General features: G+C 38.4%; 1 long non-coding RNA gene across 1 annotated transcript; it reads right to left on the reverse strand.

The window, feature by feature from the left end:
- Positions 1 to 42: 42 nt before the first annotated feature.
- On the reverse strand, positions 43 to 16,419 carry LOC144589265 (uncharacterized). The gene is made up of 2 exons (XR_013545297.1): positions 12,778 to 16,419; positions 43 to 5,205 (listed from the first exon to the last, which is right to left on the reverse strand). It is a non-coding gene; the product is annotated as an uncharacterized LOC144589265 (long non-coding RNA).
- Between the last annotated feature and the right edge of the window lie 1,336 nt (positions 16,420 to 17,755).

The following is a 17,755-nucleotide window of genomic DNA, read 5'->3' on the forward strand; positions in this document are numbered from 1 at the left end:
TTGAAATATAATGTATCAGTTAGTCCATGAGGTATTGCAACATTTTTGTTATTATTGTTTTGTTTTTGCTATACATTAGAAAGAAAAATGGGGGACGCCAAACATGTTTCAGGAAATTTACCAAAAGAGTGCACATATCACAGGTGCATTTGGCAGGGTCAGGAGAGAGGGCCTTCTCTGTTGCTGCTCCCAGACTCTGGAACTCCCTCCCACAGGAAGCTCAGCTGGGCCCCATCTTTACCGCCCTTCCGCAAGCAGCCAAAGACCTTTTTCTTCAGTCAGGCTTTCCCAACTGGTGTTTCTAAATGAATTTGATATGCCTTACTTCACTGAGAGTGTTTTGTTGTTCCTTATGTTTTCTAGTCTTGTATTCATTTTATCCTTTTAGTATTGTATACTCACCGTTGTTAGCTTAAATACTGTCTCTTAACTGCTGTAAGCCACCTTGGGTCCTTTTTAAGGAAAAAGGTCAGAACCCTTTATTTCTCCCATGTTCATGTTTTGTTTTGTTTTCCCCCACTCTTTGGACAAGTATAAATGCTTCCAGTATTAATGCATTGAAATGTTTACTTAGCATTTGAATACATTTAAAGAAGGAAGCCTATTTTGTGGTAAATATTTTACAGAGGTAAGTATTCAAAGACAACGAGAAATATAAGAATATTGTTCTTAGCACCACTCTCACTAAATGCTCAAGTATGTTTGCACTGTAACATGATATTTGAGTCTAAACCTGTCCAATTTTTGTTGAATTACTGTTTTGAAATATTAAAAGTGATAATTTTCTTAGAAAACAAGCTGCACATGAGTTTTTAGCTTCTTATTCATCACATTAACTATTTTGTTTGATTTACACCTTCCAATACAACATTATTCACTATATTCTTAATATCATTTTTCTTATGAATAAAATAAAACAGTCATTTAATTCCTACTGTTTATATTGAATTGTCTATAAATTGGCCCATTACACAGTCAATTATAAAATTAACATTGATAAAAGAACAAGGAGAAGATCGCTGTTTTTCCTCTTCCTTGGCTTGGATTCTTACACCCTGTCCACTCATAGGGGGAATTGACTCTGCATCCCTCATGAAGTGGGGCTGCCCCAACTAAAAAATGGGAACTGGCTATAAAGCTGCCTGTTCCACAGTCTGAAAAAGTTGGTATTAATTTACACATATATGAGATTCCGAAATTTTTTGCATGACTAAAAGAACACATTGCAAAGTGCAATACCTTTAAAATGCAGTAGAATTTGTAACTTTGGTATGACTTTGAATCAGGTAACTTGGAAGACTGCATTCTCTCATGTAACCCTGGCAAAGTTGGAAGAACTTATTGGCAGATACCTATTCTGTCCCACCAACAGTTTGAAGAAACTCAAAACGGGCCCTCTCAATGTTTCCTCCTAGGATCTGGGAAATCATTACCAAAGGAGGCCCATCTGTCTACTTCCTTCTATCTTGGCCCAGCAGGCCAAGATATTTTTAATTTTGAAAAGTCTACCTATACACAAAGATTTTCCTCAAAAGTCCTTCAGAAGCCTTCCTCTGGGTGATCCTACTGTATGAGGTTTGGTGGGAAGTAACAAAAGAGGAGATTTTTAAACTTGTGGTTCCTCATTTGTCAATTTTTTTTCTCACAATGGGCAAGTAACTTTTTTCTAGATAAATTCTCCAGGCTTTTTTTGTCTGTGTGTATCAAATGTACGCCTTGACTCTGTTTGAGTCTTTTACTGTTATCCACAATTTTATTTAATACAGTTTATATACATTGCTCAATAATAGTTCACAAAATCATAAGTATCTCCTTTTGGAGAGATTTTCTATTCTGCAAGCTGGCTGGACACCACAAGAGTTTGATTGCCTGTATGCTTCCCAGCAGAAGAGCCATCTTGTGTGGCCTTGAGCAAGCTGTACAGTTCCAGAGCATCACCAGAAGGAGGGAACAATAAAGCTCTTTTGAGAAGTTTAATCGTAGAAAATCCTGGGAAGGGTCATCACAACTCAGAATCATCTTGATGGCATATACCTTTAACTAATAATCCATTCAAGAAGTATTTTCCAGTGAGAGGGAAGAAGGAATGTTGAAAGAAACTTCTAGCTGAAAGGATCAGTGGGGTTCATTTCTACAGGACTGAAGTCAAGTTATCTTGCACAATGGAAAAAGATGTTAAGCAGCAGGCATCAAAGATGGAGCTCCGTGTACTGGGGATGCTAGGTGGGAAATTTTAATTTCTGTTTAAAGGGCTATGACTACAGATGTATTGATGGCTCAATTGTCCAGGTACGACTCAGCCTTGGGCCCAGGGGAAACAAATTAAAATTAAATCAGATTTTCAAGCCAAATGTTCATCTGAGTAAATTTTGTTTGTCCAAGCTAGTCCAACATGTATTTATAGACAGCAAGCAAACATATTTTTATATAACCTGTAATGGTGTTTCAAATATTGTCATGTGCACCTCATCTATTTTTAAGAAGTCAGAAAATGCTAGATTATTCTTTGGGTTTTCTGGACTATAAAACGGGAAGTAAAATTAAAGTTATTTTGGCAGTTCTCTAGCAGCCCCCTTGTGTGTGGGCTTTTTCATTCCAAGTGTGTTTTTATGCATTTGTGTTGTATGTGTGCAAACAAAATGGAGAATTACTGTCCTGAACAGAATATACATAGTTGAGAAATGAGACTATTTTACAGACAGAATTTGAAGATATTTGAGAGGAAGGGCTTTGGATTTAATCATATTATGTTATGACCTGTTAAGTATATGTCAAGATTATCTTAAAAACAAGTTTGGTCCATGCAGAATTAAAGTTTTTGAAACTCACCAGCAAATCCTTTGCTGGAACTTTTACAGCCATTAATTCATTCCATTAAAATATAAAAAATAAACATATTTTAATGTATTCATCCTTTTAACCCAAGATATTATGTGCCTATCTTATGTGCATTCAAATAGCTAGCCTCTCCAGCACTCAGCCCTCCTTTTAATCAGAAAGTATTTAAATGTTACAAAAATATTTCAAAGAAAACGTCTGGGAGCAGCTTATCATTTCTCATCCTATACTCTGGGTGAACAATTTAGGAAGATGGTGCTGTTGTGAAGAATTTGGATTTTGGGATCATGGGCTATGCTTCCTGGAAGATGGACTGCCAGCAAGTGATGGTTTGGTCCTCCCAAGGACTGGGAAGACTGTGTGTTGACCACAGCATGAAGAACTTCATCAAGAGGGCTTTAAACTGAATTTGAACAGAGAAGGATACAAAGGAAAGCAGCCACATATCACTCTCCGGTGTCTATATTTTGTCAAACTGGGAGGAGGTAACAAGTGGGTTACCACAAGGCTCAGTCTTGGGCCCAGTGCTCTTAAACATTTCTATTAATGACTTGGATGAGGGTGTGCAGGAAATGCTTATCAAATTTGTGGATGACACACATTAGGTGGAATAGCTAATACCCTGGAAGATGGAAACAAAATTCAAAAAGAGTTTGATAGGCTCAAGCACTGGACTGAAAACAAAATTAAATTTAACAGGATAACTGCTATAGTTCTACACCTAGAAGGGGGGAAAAAACCAAACACACAGTTATAAGATGGACGATACTTAGCTTAGTAATACTACAAGAGAAAAGGCTCTTGGGATTGTTTTACACCACTAGTAGAATATGAGCCAAAAGTGCAATGTGGCTGCAAAAAAGACAAATGCTATTTAAGCTGTATTAACAGAAGTATAAGTGTGCTGCTCAGAAGGTGGTGAGTGCTACTGGAGGCATTCAATAGAAAATCAGATCGCCATCTATCAGATACACTTTGATTTGGATTCCTGCATTGAGTAGGGGGTTAGACTTGATGGCCTTAAAGGCCTCTTCCAACTCCATTATTTTATGCTTCTGTGATCTTAATTAAATGGAACACCCAGATTAAGCTACTGGCCTGCACCAGTGAGCTGATGAAATAATAGACTAGTTCAAAGCACAAGCTAAAATAGACACTCTGAGCTGAAATACAGTATGAACTCACTGAGCAGCATAAGGTAAAGCCGCTGTCTGTCAGACTCCCTACCCCCCATCTCACAGTGTTTGCAATATGGGAATGACAGCAGTCACATATTTCAGTTTCAAAAGCACTGAGTAACAGAGGTGGAGCAAGATTTCCCTCTGTCTTAAAGAGAAGTGCCACTGCTCATGGAGAAGGCTGCAACTACAGTAATGACCACCCACACCCACAAGAGAGAGGGAGGGAGGGAGGGAGGGAGAGACTTATACAGATGGAGGAAGGGAAGATGAAGATGAGCAAAATGCAGCAAGATGGCAGCTGACAGACCCCTACAGACACATCAAAAGACAAAAAACAAAAAAGTAGCAGGGGGCATTACAGGACCTCCATGTCATTTCCCTAGTCTAACTGTCTCTCTCTCTCTCTCTCTCTCTCTCTCTCTCTCTCTCTCTCTCTCTCTCTCTCTCTCTCTCAATTACTACTTTGGGCCACCCTGCCACAGTGTTTGAGCCCTGAGAGCCCTTTTAGAACCAGCTATAAATAGTCCTTTGTTAATGGTGTCATGCTGTTATTTGCTGGGTTCCCCAGGGTGGAATTTTGAAAATTGTGGCCTAATGCAGGTATGACAAAGCCCTAGATCAAGTAATGACCCACATTTGGAGAGCAGGGGAGCTGTCACTGATTGTTAAGATAGGCTTACCAGTTGTGGCGGGGGAGGGGGCATAATTCAACTCACCTACTCTTTTAGCAATCATCGGATAAATCCTGAGGGAAACGTCTGCTTATACGAAGCTTTCAGTTTTTATAAGAACATTTGAATTCAGGTTCCCAAGGTGTCATGTTAAACCATTTGAAAGGAAAGATGAAAAAGATCACAAAACTAGAAAGGCCCAGCGATGCCTTTTAATGTTGCTCAGTTATGGTCTTTAGCACTTGAATGGATTTCTCCCAAAGAGTCCATGCAAGAACACAGACGAGTGTAAGGAAACCATTAGAGGTAAGCATTAGGGAAGAACAAACAGAATTAGTAATGATTTCCATTTTTTTCAGGAAAAGACCAACAGTAAGCTTTTGCAAGATGTCAAATAAAACTATGGAGAAAGGCAGTGAGAAGTATTTTAAAGATGGTGTGAGAGATAGCTTCAATCTCTCTCCCCTCTTTGGCTCTTTAGCTCAGCCAGTTGTGGTCCTTGGAGGTTGTGGGGACTGGAAAGTGAAGAAGTGAAACAGTATTAAAGTTCAGAAGTGTGTGTCTAAATACAAATGTCACCACATAGAATGTTATAACTGACAGTTCAATTCCACATGGTTTATGTTCCTATTACAGCCTTACGATAAACTGCTATGTGTTGGTGTTAACAGCAGACTCTTTGTGAACAGATTTAGGAACTGAGGATTCCTGCTACTCTAAATGCCTCTAGATATAGGCAGAGGGGCATCTCCTGAAATTTTCAGGAGAGGCTTCCCCCCATTCCCATCAACAAGCTGATGCTGCCTCCTACACTACCATATAAACCCTTAATGATGCAATCCATATCTCTGGTGATAATCCTTTATTCTTTTTCTGATATCTTGTGGTGAATTTTAGGCAGAGAAATAAAGGGGCATAGGAGTCCAAGCGAATAAGAAGGTGGCCATACCAAAGAATTAAGCTCAGCTGTGTTTGCCTGTGCCAAAGATAGTTTTCCCCCCAGTGCACATGTATTTCCCGGACAATAAATCCATCCAATTTCACTAGCTATAGCATGCATTCCGAAGCCAAACTGTATCTGTTGAAAGAGGCATGGTTTTCTAGTGGAAACACAGCAGTTCATTCAATTAACACATTTTTCAAACACCAATATTCATATTCTGACTTGAGCTTCCTGTGACATAAATAAACACATTAGCTTGTGGAACAGAAAAGATAATAATACTGTATTCGATAATTTCTCAGAAATAACCTATCTCAGTTACTGTTTAATCTGCCTGACTAGCAAAAGAACCATCCAACAGATGTGTGGTTTGGACTATAATGAAATCTAAATACCTTCTGGGAGAAATGTTGATCTCTCTGATTGATAAGTTTCCATAAATTTCGAGTAGCCCAGTATTATATACACAACTGTGTAAGAGATGGGCATTCAATAGTATATATGCAAGTATTAATCCTCCAGTACTGAAATAGTAACAGATGGGGGTGAGGGGGCTCATGGGCAAAGAAAGAGGAAAATGTCTCATCCTACTCTGGTCACAAACCTATTGCCATAACCTATAATAATAGAAAACGGTTAAAAGACAAAAGTTAAAAGAAAAAGGTTTTAAGTAACATTATGACTATATACTATATTCTAAGAGTTTAAAAAAAAAACACCTCTCTGTTCCTGCATTCATTCCAGTTCAACTACTGGGCCATAACATCCACAAGCCTTTCCTTCAGATTTCACGCTGAAGTTCAAGAGATTTACTCTGTGTGGTGTTATTCCCCTCCAAACTTCTTGAACTGTATCATATTAGAAGGTTAAAAGAAATTAGGTCTGACTTCTCATCCTTCTCATTAGAAATATTCTACATTGTTTTCCTCTGGATTTTAACTCAAATTAAATCAACCCTACCATGGACCCTATAACATCTTATCCATGTTACAGTATATGGAGAGAAAGACCCCACTTCCAAAAGAAACTCTCTAAAACACCCAGTGTTTGTTTAATGTCCAATTAATATACTTACCTTGGAAATTTACCTTTTGTTTACATAATTTGGGTTTTGGTTATAATTCAGAATAATTACATTAGTGGAATACTATAAACAATACTGTAGTGTCTTTAAAAGAGGTAGTAAAATGTGTCTTTTCCTTGCTTTTGCCCTGGGCAAATTGTCCATCCTTGTTTAATATTCTAAGAAGTCACTGGGACACCAGCTGTTCTGACAAAGTGAGGTCTCTGCTTCAGAAGACAACAGAATGGAAAAATACTCTGAAGCTACGAAAATACAGCAGCAGACATCATGATTGGATTCCTTGAAAGAAATTCTGCTTCATAAAAGGTATTGAGGTGTAAGAAGCATTGGCTGCTAGAAAATTGTTCCCAATGGCAAACTCTGTTGGCCCCTGAAATGGCAGTAAGGGGATTGTGGATAGTTAGATGAGGAAGGCTTCCAGATTTCCACCAAGGACATTGTTCTGATGCTCCATGTCTCCGACAGCAGGACAAACACTACTGCCACAGAGTCAATTGTTTGGGCTCTTTCCATCTCTATCTGCTTTTCTAATACAGTGGTGCTTTGCTAGACGATTGCCTCACAGGACAGAAAACCCGCAAGACAATTGGTTTTGGGGATCACTGTGGTGCCTTGCAAGACATTTTTTTCTATGACCATGCTTCGCATGACTTTTCTTTTAGACCAATGCTTCGCAAGACTTTTTTTTAGATGTAGTAGCTGTGCTCAGGAGAGTGGACAGATAAAACAGACATTAAATTGCTGAATAGTATACCCCTTGCTTTCAGAGTCAACCCAAGCATTAACCCTTACACTGCTATCATCATACAGAAAGGCTAGAAATGTCTTGGTGTTTATGTAAGGTTTGCATCAAGGTTAACTCATGAAGTACCAGCATGCACCTGTAGCACAATTTGGTGTGTGACCAGACATCCGACTAGACACACCACAGCAGCTCATCAATTAGCCAAAATTAGGCAAACTTTTGAACTTCAAGAAGATTCTGACAAATTAAATAAATCCTATGCCTATGTGCTAATAACAACTAAAAACAGACTGCTGTGTAAGGGCAGCATAGATTTCTGAATAGGTTTTCTTCTAGTTTTCCTTGAGATCCAATGCACTCAGTACAGTACTACACAGAAGGAAGTTTAAGTTGACGCAGGATAAAGTAGTTCCTGAACTCAGGGCACTGTAATAGGAACTGACAAGGTCATCTTATTTCTTTACATGTAATGTCACTTACTTCACATGTAACTCATAAGTAATAGCCTCTTGTAATGAATCTTAGTTATTGTAAGAGTTTCAGCTGGCAAGGATCTTTGATAGGTGTAATTGCTTTAGTATTTCAGGTATAGATGTGTTTTTGAGCAACATGACACAACTTAAACTTGCCCAGCAAAGCCTTTTTACTAGTTCATCATCCTGCAGAGTCACAGTCATAGCAATTTACAATACCTAATTAAAATAGGCCTTACATCTCATTGACTAACGAAAACACTGGCAGTTACCCAGCAAAATTACATTGCCTGTTGTTCTCCAACTAGTTCCAACATAAAGCTTGTGAGGTGGGGAATGTAAACTGTATAGCACAATTTACTCCAGTTTCCATGGAACTGTTAGGGGAATGTAGCAAGTTGTTGCTGAAATGCAAATACATTACATGAAATGTTTTTCACATTCAATCTATGCTGTGTGTAACGGGGTTGTCCATTCACATCTGCATAATGGAGACTTCAGGAAGCAGCCTTAAAGTCAAACCATTTGTTCACACCTTCCAGTGTTATCTATATTCTGGTTTATGAATGAGAGATATTGTGCTTTCCTATCCATGATTCAAAATGCTAAGAAATGACTCAGCATGGCTGTGCAGTATCATGCCCACAACGCTATCAGAAAAAATACCAAGCTTTACATAGCAAAGAGCAGACTGGACAATACCAGTGGCAGCAGTCAAGATGGTCTATAGTAATGGTTCCCAACCTTGGGTAATTCAGTTGTTCTTAGACTGCAATTCCCAGAAGCCTTCACCACCAGGTGCTGGCCAGGGTTTCTGGGAGTTACAATTCAAGAACACTGGAATTACACGATCTTGGAAACCATCAGTCTGTGTGTGCTCACTACTATTCACAAGAATAGTAGTGAAAATCCCAGAACCTGACTCTTGTTGGGGTGGGGTGGGGGCTATCAACAATGGCATGGTATTGTGCAGCAATATTGGGGTATTTGGGTGAAAAAAAAAACTAAATTTGGCACATGTAAAAATAGGGTGAAACAAGAAGCGAAACAGACTGTGGGCATTATTATTCAGTATAGCATTAAATAAGACTCCTTATTTAATAAATTACATACCCTGACACAATATACCTTGAGGTATGTTTCTCACAGAAATTGTTTATACAGTAAAGCCATATAACACCAAAAAATGCTTCTAATTTCTGAAGATTAACCAAAGGAATGTTTTTCAGTCTTGATACATCTTAGAATACACCAGGGAACAGAAAATGTGCAAAATAAACAGTCAAAGCCGTAGTGTACAAAAGACTTTCCAAGGATATTTTGAACATAGTGATATCTCCACATAAGTTAAATAAATAAATAAATAAATAAATAAATAAATAAATAAATAAATAAATAAATAAATAAATAAATAAATAAATAAATAAATATGAATATGAATATGAATATGAATATGAATATGAATATGAGAATGCCACTTTAAATTCAGCAAGAAATGCACCAAGGAATATGTGTTTTCTCCCAGAGGTATTCTGGAAAATACAACAGTCTTTTGATGCTTGGAGTCTTCTGTTTCAGAGCCCAGCAATCAGTTTATGTTTTTAATTTGTTCTGTTTGACAGAAATGTAAATGTAATTTAATGCAATGCAATTTCATGTAAAGATAATTTAATTCAATGGACAGAAAAAAAAACCCGCTCTCCTTTTCTGAAAGAAATTGAGTCCCTCATTAAAAACAAACTTATTAATTTCATTTTCAATTTACACTTTCTCAGTTTAGAGAACTTCTTTTGCAAATTATTTATCAGCCATTATTATTTTCTGGAAGGACTCTTAATATAAAACAAGACAGAACCTGTATAATGTTTATTTACAGAAGTGAGAAATAAATCATATGGTAAAGTACAAGAAAAAAAATATTCTTCTCACAAGCATCAGATTAGATGACAAACTTCTGCCTCAGCTGTCAAAAGATATATGATGGCAAGTGTTGCTATGGCTAACACTTGGTCACATGTGTAATTCACTTGTAAATAAGGTGTTCAGGGCCCTGGACAGCAACAGGTTTTGCTAATTCAAGCACGAAAAGCTCTCCAACCCTACCCTTTCCTCATGCCTGTAATAGCCATAAAGAAGACACAGAGAAAGAAAAGATAAAAGCATACAGATAGAACCTTCATTTGTTGTTGCTGTTCCTGTGTACATGTTCTATGTTTCATGCATGCGCACAGAAAGAGGGAGGGAGGCTGAGAAGAAAGGATTCTCTTGTTCTGAGCATCCACTCTGTTCTGCTCTGCACTCATCCTCAAACAGAAAATAGGACTCCTAGTCAGGCATCCATTGCCATGGAAAGTAAAGACCTGTGCTAACAAGAACTATTGAGAAATCTTGTTAATTCTCTCTGTTTCATCAAAACGGAACAACTTAATGCATTCACATTAGCCTGCTAAATATTTGCTAATCTTCCCAACATTTCTTGCTTCTAGTATATGAATGAGACAACACACTCGTTTATTTTCCCCCATTTTGCCCAAAAGGCCTCTGCACAAAACCAGTGCATTTTCCCTTATTGAAATCAAACACACATTCACAAATGAAAGTACATGCCTCTAATCATTTTTATAATGATGGGAAGATCAGGGGCATAAAGGGTGGGCACAAAGCACACACCCTCGTTACTGTTTATATTTTACAAATTCTCAACACCTGTATGGGGCTCTTGTTTTCAAGAAACCCCTCTGTATTGCACAATAACATTCTGATTTATAGTGTTCCCTGACATAGTAAAACATAATAGCCTAACACAACATATGAATGCCTGTAGCATATTTAATGTAGGATTTACAATCCTGGGGAAGATAAGCCATTTCATTACCATCAATTGATTCCTATAGCTGGGGAGTGATTTGTTCTTCAGTTTGACTTGTAGTACATTTACAAGATTCAGAACATAATTCCAACAGGATTTTTTCTTACACTTTGCTTTATTAAAAGGAGTATTGATTATATCTTTCTTTTATCTCTTTTTTATTCTCTAAATCTTTCAAACAAGTGAATTATATTGGAACAATGCTTCCTGGGGCTATTTAGAACTTGTGATTTCAGAGAAATTCAGATTTGTGTTTTTACCACTCTCTTCAAGTTTTATTACTTTGTTAATCATGAGAAACAGTTATAACTTTGCAAGCTGACTGAGCATGGTAACTCTACAGTAGATTTACACAAACAGCAAGGGATGATAATCCACCAACCTAGCAAAATCTATGCACAGAAAGCCTGGTATGAGCTCAACATTTTCTGCATAAGAACAGGCTTTCCTCTTCCTTTTCATGATGGAGATATTCCCATGTGACCATGACACAGAAACCTTTCACCAGCATGATGAATATGCACCACTGGCATTAGCTCCTGTTCAGTAAACTAGAAGACAAGAGAGGAGGACTGTTGGATGGATGCCATGGATCAGGAGACATGCGAGCCCAGGAGGTGCAAGTCGAAGGTTGCAAGTAAAGGCTGGATGGGAGACGGTCTGCAGACATGATCCTGCGACTGACCTGCTCGTACCACTGGAGGGAGCTGCCTGGGATGGTCGGGACCAGGCAAGGAGCTGAGAGGCCCAGAGGCTCAAGAATCAACAGCAGGCTTGCCACCAGCAGAAGAAACACCAAGGCAAGCAACCTCACCAGAGAAGCCTTCGTTCCTGGTCCCGGGAAGGTCAGCCTACCACTTCTCTGCCCTCCGCCATGCTATGCAGGGGAAACCAGCCAGGTCCATGTGACATTTGGCCAAGCCTCTTGAGAGGATTACTGTACATACAGGCTGCCACCTGCCGGAGTGAACTGCAGAGGGGTGGCTGAGGAGGGAGCCTTTGCCACCCACCTCCCTGTACTTAATGGGATGTATCCAACACCCTTGTTGTTGACACTCATGCCTGGCCCACCTGCGAGGGGTCCTCAACCTGATAGAGAAGGTGGGGCTCTGCTCCTCACAGTAAGAGTCTGTACAGGAGCAATGCCTCAAAGACTGAGGGAGTGAAGTCAACTCCCTGGCCCCTTGAGTTATTGGTTTTACATGAATGGGCCTCTTGGACCTTTAAAAGTTCTTTCGCTCTATAAAGGAGCCTGTCTATTTCAACAACTATTCTTGGTGTCATCATGGAAGGTGGTGCAGGGGCTGCATACATATGTCACATATGCTTTGTCCTGAAGGAAGGTTAATATGTGATATAGGTGAGGCATTTGGTTGGATGTGTAAATTATATAGCCTTAAGGAAGTCCCCAACCAATTGCTAGTCTCAATTAGATTAAACCTACTGAATGAATGAAGTTTATATGTGTAGATTTATCACGCAGTACAGTAATTTGTTCAGTTTGGCTGCTCTTACTGAGGCTGGCAGCTGCATTTAAGCTTTTGCTTTAAATGATTTTTAGAAGCTTCTACCACCATCTTTCTCTCATGAAAATTCAGTATAATCTCAGCCCTGCTTAGCTTCTTTTCTCTTTTCCATTTTCACTCACTATCTCCACTGTATCTTCTTTCACCTTCACTTCACAAGATCTAGTACAGTTAGGAAAAGGAGGGGAAATTGGTAGATTTAAATCTGAGAGCCTATCCTGTCGAAAAGCACAGATAGCAGATGGGTGACTAGGCAATGTTAGCAAAGCATTATACTTTTTGATAAATATAAGTAATTGTATATAAATATAAGTGCCACACTGACAATTTATCTCTTGTGAATGTTGACCATTCTCATTCTATTCCATAGAAAGTTATTTCCATTTGAAAACAATTTCAAAGAACAATTATCTTAAGCAAAGTACAAGATTCTTTTTTTAACCTTACTTATGAGATGGACAAGGTATGCATTTGAAGGTCCTGTCTTTTGTTGCAGAGTCATCTCTGTAGCAGCCAGCACCTCCTGAGTTTCCCAGATTTCAATTAAACCAGTGAAGATGTCATAAAATTCCTCTACGGAGTCTTTTTTAGTTCAGGAAGTGTGGCTAGCCAGGAAGGAAAGAAGGAAGGAAAGAAGGAAAGAAGAGTGTTACTGCAAACTCAAAATTTTCATGAAAAGAAATTCTAAAGGCCCCTGAGAATGAGGCAGACAAATGGAAGTCTATTTTACAGGGAAATAAAACCTTGGGGAAATTGAGAGATGAATTGTGAGGCAAAACTAGTTTTTCCTGGAGCAAACAAACATTGCCTTCTCTTATACCTGTTGTTAGGCTTACAGGGCAGAAGCTGTATTGTAAATGTCTGTGGCAGAGATCACATGTATCTGCCTTGACTTCTTGAAAATAAAACATCTGAGAGGTTCTGTGGAAACTGAGCCCTGAGGAAAGACAAAAGATACTGAACCAAATTTTCTCAGATATCTCTTAAAAATATTTTGAGGTGTTCCCCCCCTTTTTTTTTTACTTTTCTTTTCTGTTTTCCCTTAGAAATCGAATGACACTTCACAGGAGCAGTTTTTCCCTATTTCTCCACCATTTGGGGGTCACTGTTGCCCTGCAATTAATCCATAATACCCTAGAATGACATGAGGTAAATACTGTAGAGTGTCATGGAGGAAACAAAATGGTGGCCAGACTGCCAACACAGTTACTTTGTTGCCAAATTCTAGTAGAGTACAGTAAGCAAAAATTCAGCAGAGATAAAGAGCAAAGTTGTGCTACGACCACTGCTAATGATTAATTCCAATTCTGAGAAACTATTGGAGGGATTCAATGAAAGAACACAACAATTTATCTGCTCATTCCTCTGCCTTTGAATGGGATGAAGAATTACAAAATACCATCTGCATACAATATAAGTACAAAACAGAATATGAATTAAAAACAGAGGTGCAGTGATGCTGTGGCACAAAATACTGATGTAAACATCAAGCCCTAGGTTTCAAAAGCTGGGATGGTCTATGCTAAGCACAATATGAACTGAGTTGGAATTTTTTGCTCTTTTGTCCTGTGAACCACACTTCAAGAAGAATTACAAGAAACTGCATTAACTAAAATGAGTTGAATATATCATGAAGGGGGAGGAGGGTATTTGGCACTTGGCTGTGGTCTCAGATTCACTAAGTCCAATCAACTTCTGTGGATCTGAGTATCTGCCATGGGCACCTTTTATGGTCCCAATGAAGTCACTTTTAGTACTTCTAAGTCTCACAGGTTCTGGTGGGAAAGCTCAATCTCTTCCACTGAAATCAATGGGATCACCAAGCCCTTACCTTTAGCTTGAACATGCCCTCTCTCTCTTTGGCACTAGATCATAGCAATCAGCTCCAATTCCTACCTCACAGGGGTTCATGTGAGTTAATTAGTTAAATGTTTGTACAGCACTTTGAAAATGTGAAGGTCTAGATTAGTGCCAAGTTTTATTATTATGAAACCCATTAAAACACAATGCATTGATCAATTAGCTCAAATCAAAGAACATGTAGCTGCAAAGGATCTAATTAAAATTTGAAAAATAGAATTATTGAAAGCTGCTGAAATCCTACACCACCTCCCATTTCAAATTAGCAGAGATCTATTACTAGCTGCCTTGCCCTATATTTCTCATGTCACAGACCGAGCAGCTCGAGGTTTGTGGAAAGCCAATATTTTCCTTTATTTGTTTAAGAGCTCATTAAGCTGACTGAAAGGCCCTGTTCTGAAAAACCAAATGGCTTTTATATAAAGTGCCATGTGATTGTGGCCCAACGTAAAATGGATGAGTGGGCATGATATACTTTTGCCATTCATTAAAAGAGATTGTAATTGATATTTTAACTCACCAGAAGTTTATATTGTTTCAGCTAAGCATGAAACAACTTAGATGCAATAGCATGCACACTGAAGACAATGTTGTTCAACAAAAAGAAAAGGAAGAAAATGTCAGATTCACGGTAACAAATGGGGGACTGATCTATTGCTTACATTTGTGGCAGTTGTTAGCTGCCTTGAAAGATCGGGCATATATTTATCTGGAATACTAATTCTTTTGCACTTCAGGCAATTTGAAGCAGGCTAGTCCATTTATACAAACTTCCCTATATTAAGGGAGGCCTTTCCCAGTCCCCCTACTTCACAGGCACAACTAATAAGACAGAGGGTTTTTAGTGACTTTTTCCATGCTTCCCATTAGCCAGGCCAACCCATTCTCTGTTCTATTTATTCTTTTATTTATTAATATTACTTGTACGTGGTCTATCTTGATGGGGGGCCTCACTACTCTTGTCCATGCACTCATAATCTCAAGATTAGACCATTGTAACACACTCTACGTGGGGCTGCCTTTGGGATTGATGTGGAAACTTCAAATGGTGCAAAGTGTGGCAGCCAGGCTCCTTAGTGGGGTGAGGATATATTAGCATATCTCCCCCACCCTGGCTGTTTTGCACTGGTTGCCCATTCGTGGATCACAAGAACCAGGCTGACTGGACTAGAGTCTATGAAGCCATTAAATAATGAAAACTGGAATTGGTCTTCGCTCACCTCTTGGCTCCCTGATTTTTCTACTTTCAAATATATCTGTATTGGTATTATACTTTTGATTGTTATTGGTTTACTTGTTTGTATCCTTGCTAAATTTTCCATGGGTTAAAGTCTTCCCTTCTCAGAAAAGAGAGGCTTCTTTCTCCCCCAAAGGGCCTGTTTCTCATACATACACATACACACTGATTTTAATATCCTGCTCTGAAAGGTCAAAGAGGAAATTATTTAACAATGGTACTAAAACACATATAAGGTGACCCATGAACCGCCAGAAAACACTTTGCGACACCGTTGGGAGCCATGACCTCCAGGTTGGGAAACACTGATTTAGAAAAACAATGTAGGTTGTGGACAACCTGTATCTGCTTTAGAAATGAAGAGGGGGGGATCACCAGAATTGACCTTCCTTTTTCCATTACTGGTTGCTCTCCATCAAAAGAAGGGCACTAGCTAGATACTACCCCCTAAGATCTTCTTTTCAGGAATTTACAAGAAAGAAACCTAGTATTATTTTGCCTCCTGTCACATCTTTATACTTCATGTATTATTCTGAGCTGTACTTTTACATAATGCTAGACATAAGTTACAAGCAGCAGAGTATTAATTTCTGCTTTGATTTATCCACTATTTCTCTTCTAATAAAACTTGGCATCATGTTTACCTTCTTTTCTACAGCTGCATATTACATGGAAAGCATTGTGTATTTTTCAACAATAACCCCTAATCCCTTTTCTGGTGAGCATATTGAAGCCTGTTTCTATTCAAAAAGTACTTTTTCACATTGCCTTTCCAGTCTAAGATGTACTATTGTACTTATATCTTATTGATACTACATTTATCATTTGTTTGCCTTGGAATTTAAGCTGTTTAAATGTGCTGTGTACAATCGTTTCTATTTATGTCTTTCTCAAGCAAAAGCCTTTGCATTTCTTACCAACAAAGAGATGAATGGATCATCTTCATTTTATTCATCAAGTGCAGTGACATTCTTTTTATTTACATTTCTTACTGCCTTATATGTCACTGTTCAAGTGAAGACAGTGGTCTCACACATAGAGAGAGAGAGAAAGGGCTAGAAGTCCCACCCACCTGTGTTGGAGAGAACTGGATATGTAATGACTGAACAGAGCTCTCGTGATTGCAGGACAAAATATTTGGGTGCACGCTGTGACCACATAGGGTTTTTTGTTTTTGTTTCAAGTAAGTCACTCTCCTTTTGAAACCCCATCAATCACGCCATTTCTTAATAATAACAGGTAGGCATTCCCATATAAGCAAACACTAGCCTGCATCTTGGAGAGAAGGAAACAAAAACCTTATCAAACACTTGAGGAATTGTGCTAAACTCCTGCATGCTGAAGTCTAATTGGATTAATTCAAGCAACCGGATTAATTCTGCAATTATTGTGTAATTAAGCAAATATTTTTCAGCACCTAAGAAGCTCTGCAGCTTTCCTTTCCTGATCCCAATTTGGTTCTGTTTCTTGCTCTCCATTTCCCCTCTCTTTTCTTCATGTGAATTTTCATCCACAAGAATTGCTGCCAATTATGAAAATCACCGACCTGATGCCAGATTTTGGGGACTATTCCAGGAAGGACTTCATACAGTATGTGCTGTAGGTGAAGCAAAATTGCACAAAATCCTAATTATTTTTGGATTCGGACTGAGGGTGCTTTTTGAAGCACTGGGCAAAGGGAAGCTGTAGTGCCAAATGTCTACCAAACATGATAAGCAATAATAAAGAGAAGGCATTAATACAATTATCAGCTTTCCCCCAGATGAAAGGAAAAAAACAGCTGGATTTTTACTTAGAGGCCAGTGTTTATTATCTTTTTCTGCAATAATTTGGTCCTTCCCCCATTTGATATTATACACAACAAGTCAAGGCTTTTAAAAGAAAGAATATGATCCAAAAATCCCTTATGACTGCATATTATAAACTTGTTTCTGCATGCCTTTACTATAAAAGTGTAGCTTTATGGGATCTCTACTTTAGCTAAACAATTGTCACCACTGATAACAAAAATGCTCTTGAAATTCACAGTTCAATACAAACTAGCAGACTGTATGATTTTTTTCCTTAGTGGTCTATAAGGGTATTGCCTACCCTTGCATAGTTTGATACATTATTTAGCTTATTATTCTGAATAGTGAACTTCCCATTAGCAAGCAGTTATACTGTTGGGAAGAGTAATTATGGGTTGCATTTACAAAAAAAGAAATAACATTAATATTTTGGGTTTATATTAGCTTAATTTGGTGGAGGGGACTGGCAAGCACTAGCTTTTTAAACATGATAATCCTCTTGATCCTTGCCAATTATGTTAGAATGAATGAGGCCCGT

The sequence above is a fragment of the Pogona vitticeps genome, chromosome 4, assembly GCF_051106095.1.
Source record: "Pogona vitticeps strain Pit_001003342236 chromosome 4, PviZW2.1, whole genome shotgun sequence".
In the NCBI taxonomy this organism is placed as follows: Eukaryota; Metazoa; Chordata; class Lepidosauria; order Squamata; family Agamidae; genus Pogona; species Pogona vitticeps.